The sequence below is a fragment of the Semicossyphus pulcher genome, unplaced genomic scaffold, assembly GCF_022749685.1.
Source record: "Semicossyphus pulcher isolate SPU_LCO1_2020_fin unplaced genomic scaffold, fSemPul1.0.p SCAF_11, whole genome shotgun sequence".
NCBI lineage: Eukaryota > Metazoa > Chordata > Actinopteri > Labriformes > Labridae > Semicossyphus > Semicossyphus pulcher.
In genome coordinates, this window is record NW_027211615.1 from 19,652,052 (window position 1) to 19,661,260 (window position 9,209).

The window sequence follows — 9,209 nt, forward strand, 5'->3', positions numbered from 1 at the left end:
TCTTAGGTTTAACTTGTTGCTAGTATCCTGCTAGTATCTCTCTTCTAGTTGTCAGTCAACACAGGGCGGCCGTGGCTCAGTGGTAGAGGAGGTTGGTGGCTGGTGATCCCTGATTGCTGCAGTCTGCATGTCAAATTGTGAAGACACTGAACCACAAATTGCATGAGGTGGACAGAGACAGGGATCTAAGTAAGAGCCAATATTACTCAGTGTCTGTTGCCTTTAGACAATGGTTATTATCTAAATGAACCCATGAATGGAGAAACCGTCAGCTCTAGGCCAACCCAGTTCAGTGTGTGGTTCATTCAGCAGAGCCTACAAATTTGAAGAGTATCAATTAATTGAAGTAAGAATTACGCCCTCAAAGAACCACCCCATCCAGCACATTTAATTAGAAAAAAAGCAGAGTGAGGGAGCACCAACAGGAGGAGGAATGGGTTACGTGCGATGCAGAGGGTCAGGGGACACAGGGGAAATTGACTGACTGCAGCTCAGTGAAGCATGGACACCAACATACAGCTGGTGGTCAGAGCCGGCCAGCTATGATCAGCTGCGCTTTCTCTTTGAAAGAGAAAGTGGTTCCCTGTGTGGCTCGACAGCAAGAGCAATGATGCTATGGTGCTTTCATGAAAATGGTCAGCTAGTGCTTCATCCTTATATTTATGCAAATTTTGTATGACTAGATTAGGCTTGACTAGGCTACCATATGTCTGTGAAGCACACTAATGAGAGTTTGTTTTTTTTGAATTGTGTGCTTCTCCTTTAAGACATTTGATTACCAAAATGTAAGCAGCAGCATCTCCTGAAAGAGACTCATATAACCATTAATAATGCTCCCCTGATTGGCTGGCAATTTGGCTGACCTATGACCCTCATTTGACAAACAATATATCATTTCCGTAGTAACGCATAGTAACCCAGCTGAGCCTGCCTCAACTAGATGTTAAATAATGTTTCTTGAGGCTAAATGGTTTTGCAAGAGCTTCACTGTGTTGGTATCTCTTATCAATCATTATTGTGGTATATTACGTGAAATGTGCCACAAGGGTCACATGACATCAATGTAATTTGCGGTTGGTAGTATGTGCTACTCTGTTGACATGTGGTGTGTTGTTTTAGTTTTTTGTTAATGCTACTGTGGATGGAACTTTTTAAAAACTTCCACATGTACACAATAAAAAAAGTGAATTATATCATTCTGTACCGAAATGCATCGTATCCTATCACAGTGTATCGTACCGTATTGTAATTGTTCTGTTATGCATTGTATTCTTATTCTTTATTTATTAATTTTTTCATTTGTTTATTGGTGAAAGAACAGAACAAAACAATCGTGGAATTGGAAATAAAGTACGGACATTAAAGAGGACAAGCAAACAAAAACTTGGGGTGGTACATAGGGTATGTAAAACAAACAAGAATGGAACGGTCCTAATACACTGCTCAAAAAAATGAAGGGAACACTTAAATCAAACATCAGATCTTGAAGAACGTATAATTCAAGTTGAAAATGATGTACCGATGTACATTGTGTAATTTGTTGAGAACAAAATGATGTAACGACGGTCAGTGGAAACCAAAATCATCAGCCCATTGAGGGTTTGATTCAAAATCACACTCAAAATCAGAGTACAAAATGGAAATCGCAGGCTGATCCAACTTGTGTGAATGTCATCATGGCAACTCATGATGTGACTCAGTAGTGTGTGTAGCCCCCACGTGCCCGTATGCACTCCCAACAATGTCTGGGCATGCTCCTGATGAGTCGGCGGATGGTGTCCTGGGGGATTTCCTCCCAGACCTGGATCAGGGCATCAGTCAGCTCCTGGACAGTCTGGTGCGGTACTTGGCGGCATCTGATGCACCAATACATAATGTCCAATAGGTGCTCAATTGGATTTAGGTCAGGGGAATGAGTGGGGCCAGTCAATGGCATCAATGCCTTCGTCATCCAGGAACTGCCTACACAATCTGGCCACATGAGGCCGGGCATTGTCCTGCACCAGGAGGAACCCAGGGCCCAATGCACCACCATAAGGTCTAAAAATGCTTGGAGGATGTCATCCCTGTACCTAACAGCAGTCAGGGTACCATTGGCTATGACATGGAGGTCTGTACAGCCCTCCAAGGAAATGCCTCCCTAGACCATCACTGACCCACCGCCAAACCGGTCATGCTGGATGATGTTACAGGCAGCATAACGTTCACCCCGGCATCTCCAGACTCTTTCACGTCTGTCACATGTGCTTAGTGTGTGTCCTGGTACCTCCTCCATGCTCTTGAGATTGTGCTGGGAGACACAGCAAACCTTCTTGCGACCGCACATATGGAGGTGCCGTCCTGGAGGAGCTGGACTACCTGTGCAACCTGATTGGGCTGCAGGTACCGCCTCATGCTACCAGTAGTGACAAGGACACTAGCAGAACACAAAACTAAATGAGATCAAATCAAATCAAATCAAATTTTATTTGTATAGCGCAAAATCATAACCAGAGTTATCTCGAGACACTTTACAAAGAGAGCAGGTCTAGACCGACTCGTTGTTATGTTATTTAAAGAGAGGCCCAACATGAATCACCATGAGTAGCACTTAGCAATATTCGGCACATTGGCAAGGAAAAACTTCCTTTTAACAGGCAGAAACCTTGAGCAGAACCAGACTCATGTTGAACAGCCATCTGCCTCGACTGGATGGGCTGAAAATGGGATAGAAGGAGATGCAGGATAGAGACAGGCAAAGAGAGCAACAACAACATATGTTCTTGTTACAACAATAACATATGTCCTTGTTACATGAACAACAACAGACACATACTTATGGTTACAATGCCAATAATAGTGGTAGACTAGGGTGAAGATTGGCTAAATAAATAAATAAATAAATTAGCGAAAACTAAAGAAGAATCAGTCAGGAAGTATCAGGAGAGAGCAACTGTCTGTGGCCACCCCGTGCAAAACCATTCCCTTTTTGGGGGTTATCTTGCTTTTGTCTCTTTAATTTGCACCACAGCAGGTGAAATTGATTCACAATCACTTGTGCTTCCTAAATAGACAGATTGATATCACTGAAGTTTAACTGACTCGGTGTTATAATGTGACGATTAAGTGTTTTTTGAGCAGTGTAATTATAGCAATGATAGTGGGATCTGTCATAGCCTGCATGTTAATGTGCGTGATGAGGGGAAATTAATAAGTAATAACAATATCATAATAATACTCTGTTAATTAACATTATTAAATTACGTATATTTTATACACTGAATAATAATCATAATGATCAAAGTAACAACAGTGATTATTGTAACTATAATAATAGTTAAGTAATAGTGTTACTAATTATAATGCTAATGATAATATGTATGAAAGGAAAAATAAAGAAATGGGTAATAATAAGAAGGAGATGTGGGGAATAAAATTAAAATGTAAAAAACAATAAATAAATAAATAAATAAATATACAAATGGTTAAAATGAAGATTTCAGTTATTATACATGGGGTCCATTGTCTGTTGAATGAGTCCATTTGGTTGTTTTTTAAAGCTAAGCTTTTGTATCGTATTACATTGTACCATAATGCATCATATCATATCGCAATATACCGTATTATATCCTATTGAATCTTTTTGTCCTTTTCTTCTGTGATACTCAGGCTACATGCTGGTGAGACAGAACCTCCTCCATGCAAAGGCTAATTAAGATGCTGATGGTCCTTGCGTTGTATTGAATATGAAAAATCTTTGCACATTCATTTTCACCACAGCACAATTTAAAATGCAGAGAGGGCATCCTTTCAAGTCCGTATTGAACCTCTTCACCTCCCTGCAACCTCCTTTGTTGTGCTCATAGTGTGACAGATGGAGAGTATAGCTCTATCAAAGAAGTCAGCACGGACAAGGGAACCAGCCAAACACACAGGTGTTCAGATAACTGACTCATAGATCTGCTTTTTTCTACCCAAACTCCCCTGCAGCCCGTCCTCTCCGCAAAAGTCTTGACAGATTCCTGCAGAGCCGTACGGAAATGAAAAGACGTGTAATCATTAAAAGGTGTCAACAGCCTAACAGGGGGCTAATTTTTCTTTGAAAAGAGCAGCTAATGAGCGGCTTTGACATTTCTCTTTCTGGTGGAGAAAGTGTTTAATGTCAGCTTTGTTCACTGCAATCAGCTGGTTCCTTTACTGTTTCCAACTTAATGCTAATTAGTCCAGCTTATAGATATATGGCTAATAGATTTCTGCCACTGTGTTTATACTGACTGAAATGCCATTTCATTTCTAGTCCTTAAAGGATAACTGACTTTTCAACCTAGACCCTATTTTCCCTATTTTATGTTTGTGTGTAAGTGACTAGTGGAGACAACAATAAGTGAAATGGATCCAGTATTCAGGGAGGGAGCACCGGCCAGCAGCCGCGAAATGAGATACAATGTAACTAAACGGGGCACCGGGCATACGCCGATATACAGCCACAAAAAACGTTTGTTTTTCGCTACTGACAGGCTCAGATCATTATAAGAAGTGTCTGACAACACTGTGGCAGACATGCTACCAGTGGCGGCTGGTGAAAAATATTGTAGGTGGGGCTGTGCTGTGCCATACTCAGTTTTTAACAACCATCCCACTATGATTTGACACAAACTACATGATACCAGTGCTTTGTGAAAAAGTCTAATTATTAATTCCAAACAAAAAAACAGATAACAGAATACTGCACACACACACACATATATATATATACAAAGAAATGGGTAAGGGGAACATGTATGCATGTGTCTGTGTTATCTTATTTATACACGGAAAGCAAAATAGTGCATTTACATGGGTACATCCAGCTAGCCAAGCCTGTCTGGTGTACCAGTTGCAAGAAAATCCTATAATATGCATGTATCTTGCCCCAGCAACAGTCCCTGATTGGCTACTCGTCTCTGCTTTATGGACGCTTTTTCCAGCGCTCCTAAAGCAGAGACGAGTAGCCTAACGCTTGTTTCCCACATTTCTAATGAACATTCATTAATGTATATATATTTTTTTATATATACATATATATATTACATATTTAAATAAGTAAATTTGTTAATATTAGTTTTTTTAAACAAAATAAATAAAAATAAAAACACACTCTCCACTAGGGATGGCGGCGCCCTAGCACCCTCTATTGGCCAGCCGCCACTGCATGCTACTTTACCTTATGCTCTCTGTTGTTGTCTGTAACCAAGTCTCACTCACGGAGAAGTCTCGAGCTGAAATCTTACGCGAGACTGCAGTTGTTGCAGTAAGAAGGAGAGAGGAGTGAGAGAAGACGAAGACGAGGAGGGAGAGAGGATCTTCAGCCATGACAATCTTTTAGATAGCACTGAGCAACGCTTTCTGTACTCCAACACAACAAATGGCACTTCTCCCTCTTCGTCTTCGTCTTAACACGATCTGAGGCTGTCAAAAACAAGCGCTTTTAGTGGCAGTCACTTACACACACACATGGGAAAATAGGGTCTAGGTTGAAAAATCCCAAAGTTATCCTTTGACTCAACCTGACATTTCTTGTCAGGCGTGGGTGGTCTTTGGTTTTGTCCTTGTTTTGCCCAGCGATAGCTGATGTCACTTCTCTGACACTGACACAATAGGTGCAGTACTGGTTGCTTTTTTTTTTTTTACCAGTGTAGCTAGGTTTATAGCTAGCTATGTAGTGAGATGACGTCCCATTCTTGTAGCTTTTGTTTCTTAGTGATTGCCCCGACCACAGGAAAAATCTAAGCTATCAAAGTGCACAATCCTACACGAATCACTGAACTAATCCAATTCCAGGTCATATTGTGCTCTTGTGGCAACTCGCGGCCCATGAGAAGATCATGTTGTCATGCCCTCCACCTCTGCCTGTAGCCTGCAGTCGCCCTTTCCCTATCTCTCATTCCATGTGTGTCCAAGTGTGTGTGTTTGTGTGACTGCTTGAGTGGAGACAGGTGTGCTGGAGGCAGAAGAGATCCCCACCAGCTTCGATCATGAAAAACATGAAAAGTAGAAGAATGTGGAGCATGTAGAAAGGTAAACAATATAGAAATAGCCTTTTTCTCTGCACAACTTTATCACATTTTTACGCAGATGCTGTAGTCACAACTGCATGCTTGGATGTTCGTCTTAAAAATTCATTAACTTCGAAGGTAAACGTTAAGGGCAAAATAATTGCAAGAAAGAAAGTTTAGACAGCTTTTCACCAAGAAGTGAAGCACGCCGGCTTCTTCGAGACACTTTAAATGTTTAATGAGAGGCAGAGAAAACATTGCACTTATGTTTTGTACTGAAAGCGGTTTGATTCGACGCACAGAAGCTTTAAAGGTAAACGAACCTGGTTGTTCTCCGATAGGGTGCTCTTTATCTACCATGACTGTCTTCTCCCATCGTTAGTGGGCATACGAGAGAGAGGAATGCCAGCACTTAGTGTTACGATTTCTCTCTGATGTTTTGGCGCTCACTGCTGTTGTGTCGATCAGAACAGATTGCTTTTGCTTCATTCTCTCTCTGCAGCTAAGCGATGATGAAATGGGTTGCGAACAGTTTGTCCCTTGCCCTTTCAGCAGGCAGAGTTGAGGTTTTTCTTTTTTTGTGCAGTATCCCCCTGGCTATTGGTTTGAAGGATTTTGGCTAATAAATGATGAGGAATACTAAAAAAAATGTTTCAGTTGAACGGATACATTTTCTGAACAAACGATCTCCTCTCATCGTCTCATGCACAGCTGTAGCCAGGACTTTTTATGTACTGAGGTCACGAGTCCAAACGCCCCCCAGCAAATTCTTTTCTGCTCGCTAAATAATGCATCTATGATACAGCTGGTGTTTTGCTTATAATGCCAACGCTTTACATACTTGACTTTAGGCCCGTTTTCTCGCTTTTGATTTGCAATGTAATGCAGTTTCCCTCGTTAAACTTTATTTACATACAATGAACAGCAAGTAATGCAACATAATCTGCAGCTGCAAAAGGCCTTTTAATGAACACATAGTGTATATTCACTCTATATAGCAACTGCTTTAGATAGCCTTATATTAAAGCTGCTGTGAGGAGTTTTTCACTGGTTATGAAACAGACTGAAATTAATTCTGATTACTCTATATGATCTGCAAAAGCAAACCAGACCATCAGCCACAAATTTGATTATTTCTACATAGTTATTTTTATGCCTGAAACTGCTGGCAGGGGGTTAGGTGTCAGACAAAGAGATTAACTGCACGCTGCCTTTGTTTACATTTCCCAATGCAGAAATGTAAAGTTTAAAGTGATAAATATGACTGTTAAAGAAAGCAGGAGGAGATTCTTTTGTTGAAAACCACCACTTAAGCATGTACAGGACAAAATCAGCAAAGAGATGAGGTCTGGCTTTGTCCACAGGGGGCGCCAAAATCAACACAAACTGAAAGTTCCTCACAGGAGCTTTAATGATATAAACTAACTAAAAAACAAAACAAATAAATAACAATGTTTTACCTTTATTATACGCACTTTGTGTAAATTGTAGACCTTTTACATGACAGACTAATTAAACGAGAGTCAACTTTACTTACTTCTTTTTGTCTCAACCTATGTTTCACATCTTTAATCAACAAAAACACGTACTTACAGAGAAATCTGTGTGGAAAATTGCAACATATAATATGTTGGGGTGGCTGTGGCTGCTTAATCAGAAGGTTGGTGTTTGATCCCCAGCTCCTTCAGTCTACATGTCAGTGTCTTAGGTTGAGACACCCAAATTGCTCTTGAAGGCATAGCCATCTGTGTTTGACTGTGTGTGAATTGTAATCTAGATCCTCACTGGAGATGGGCGCTTTGCATAGCAGTGCATGAATGCGTGTGTAAAAGGGTGAAAGTGTAATGTAGGGCAAAGCACTAAAGACTAGAAAATGCTATATAAGTACAGACCATTTACAAAACCTGATTACTAAAAACTGCTTGCTGCTGCTGCTGTTATTACACTACTAAACAAATAATGCATATCTCTTTAAATATTACGCAAAGAAGATCTAAGATCTGTGATATGCACCCACACGCTCTGTATGTTCCAAACAAAATATTATTAAATGCAATGCATTAACACTAATCCCTTACCCCACCTCCTGATGGATTACCAAACACTATCAAGCTCACCTTTTGGCCCCAATTTTAGCTTTCTCTAAAAATAGAAAATGTTCAATACAACAAACCACTGCCTGTTTTGTGTGTATCATAGATTAGAGCCTGGAGTCTTACTTTAACTGATCCCATCAATGGAAATGTTGTTGTGCTCGTGCAACGATATTGATTCAAGCAAATAATTCTTCTTAGAAACGACACATAAGTGTTGAGGATTTGCTGTAGACCATTGACCCAATCGATGAGCACTCAAAATAAGCACTCTGAGGTTGATATACCTGAAAGGGGTGTTTCTGTCACTCACATGCAGTTTTTAAAACACGACTCCTTTCTGCTAGTAACATTTCTTCTGTCATTTAATTTCAATTTGGATTTACATAATAAATATGGGATGTTTCTTATGTGAAACTACAGAAATACTAAGATTTTATATCCAGAATTTAATTGGTAGGTGAAATAATTTTCTTATTCATCTATCATTAAAGGAAAATAATGGTGCATTTCCTAATAAGTGATGCAATTTTCAAGCCCCATTGTACATCTTAAAGAAATAGTTTGGGAAATTAAATGAATTACCTTCTTGCAAACCTGCTTTAATTTCATATCCACTTGCTAAATGTAAGGCTACACTAATATAGCTAAGTGCAAACACACTGCACACTAATATGTAGCACGTGCTGTCAGTGCAATAATGTTAACATGTTAAAAAATCAATTAGAAGATTTTATGAATTAGTAAGCAAATGATGCACCCTAAATGATTGTTTTTACACTTTTGGAAAGATAAAATAAAGGAGATAGAACATGTCAATTAGTGAACTACAGAGGTGCTGGTAGGTGTTTCTGATACATCTTAGACAAAGCTAGGCTAACTGTTTGACCTATTTCCCATCTTTACATTTAGTTAAAAGAGCAATATAGAAATAGAACCAATAATATTTGAAATTTACGCCATAGCTGTGGAGAAAGTTGTACAAACAGCTCGTGGTTTTGCCCATTCTACATTCCTACAAAATGAGACATGACATCGGAGGCGGGCGTCCTAGATTGAGGAAGTGTAGTTTAGCAATCTCCCTGGCCAGACTACGTAAAAC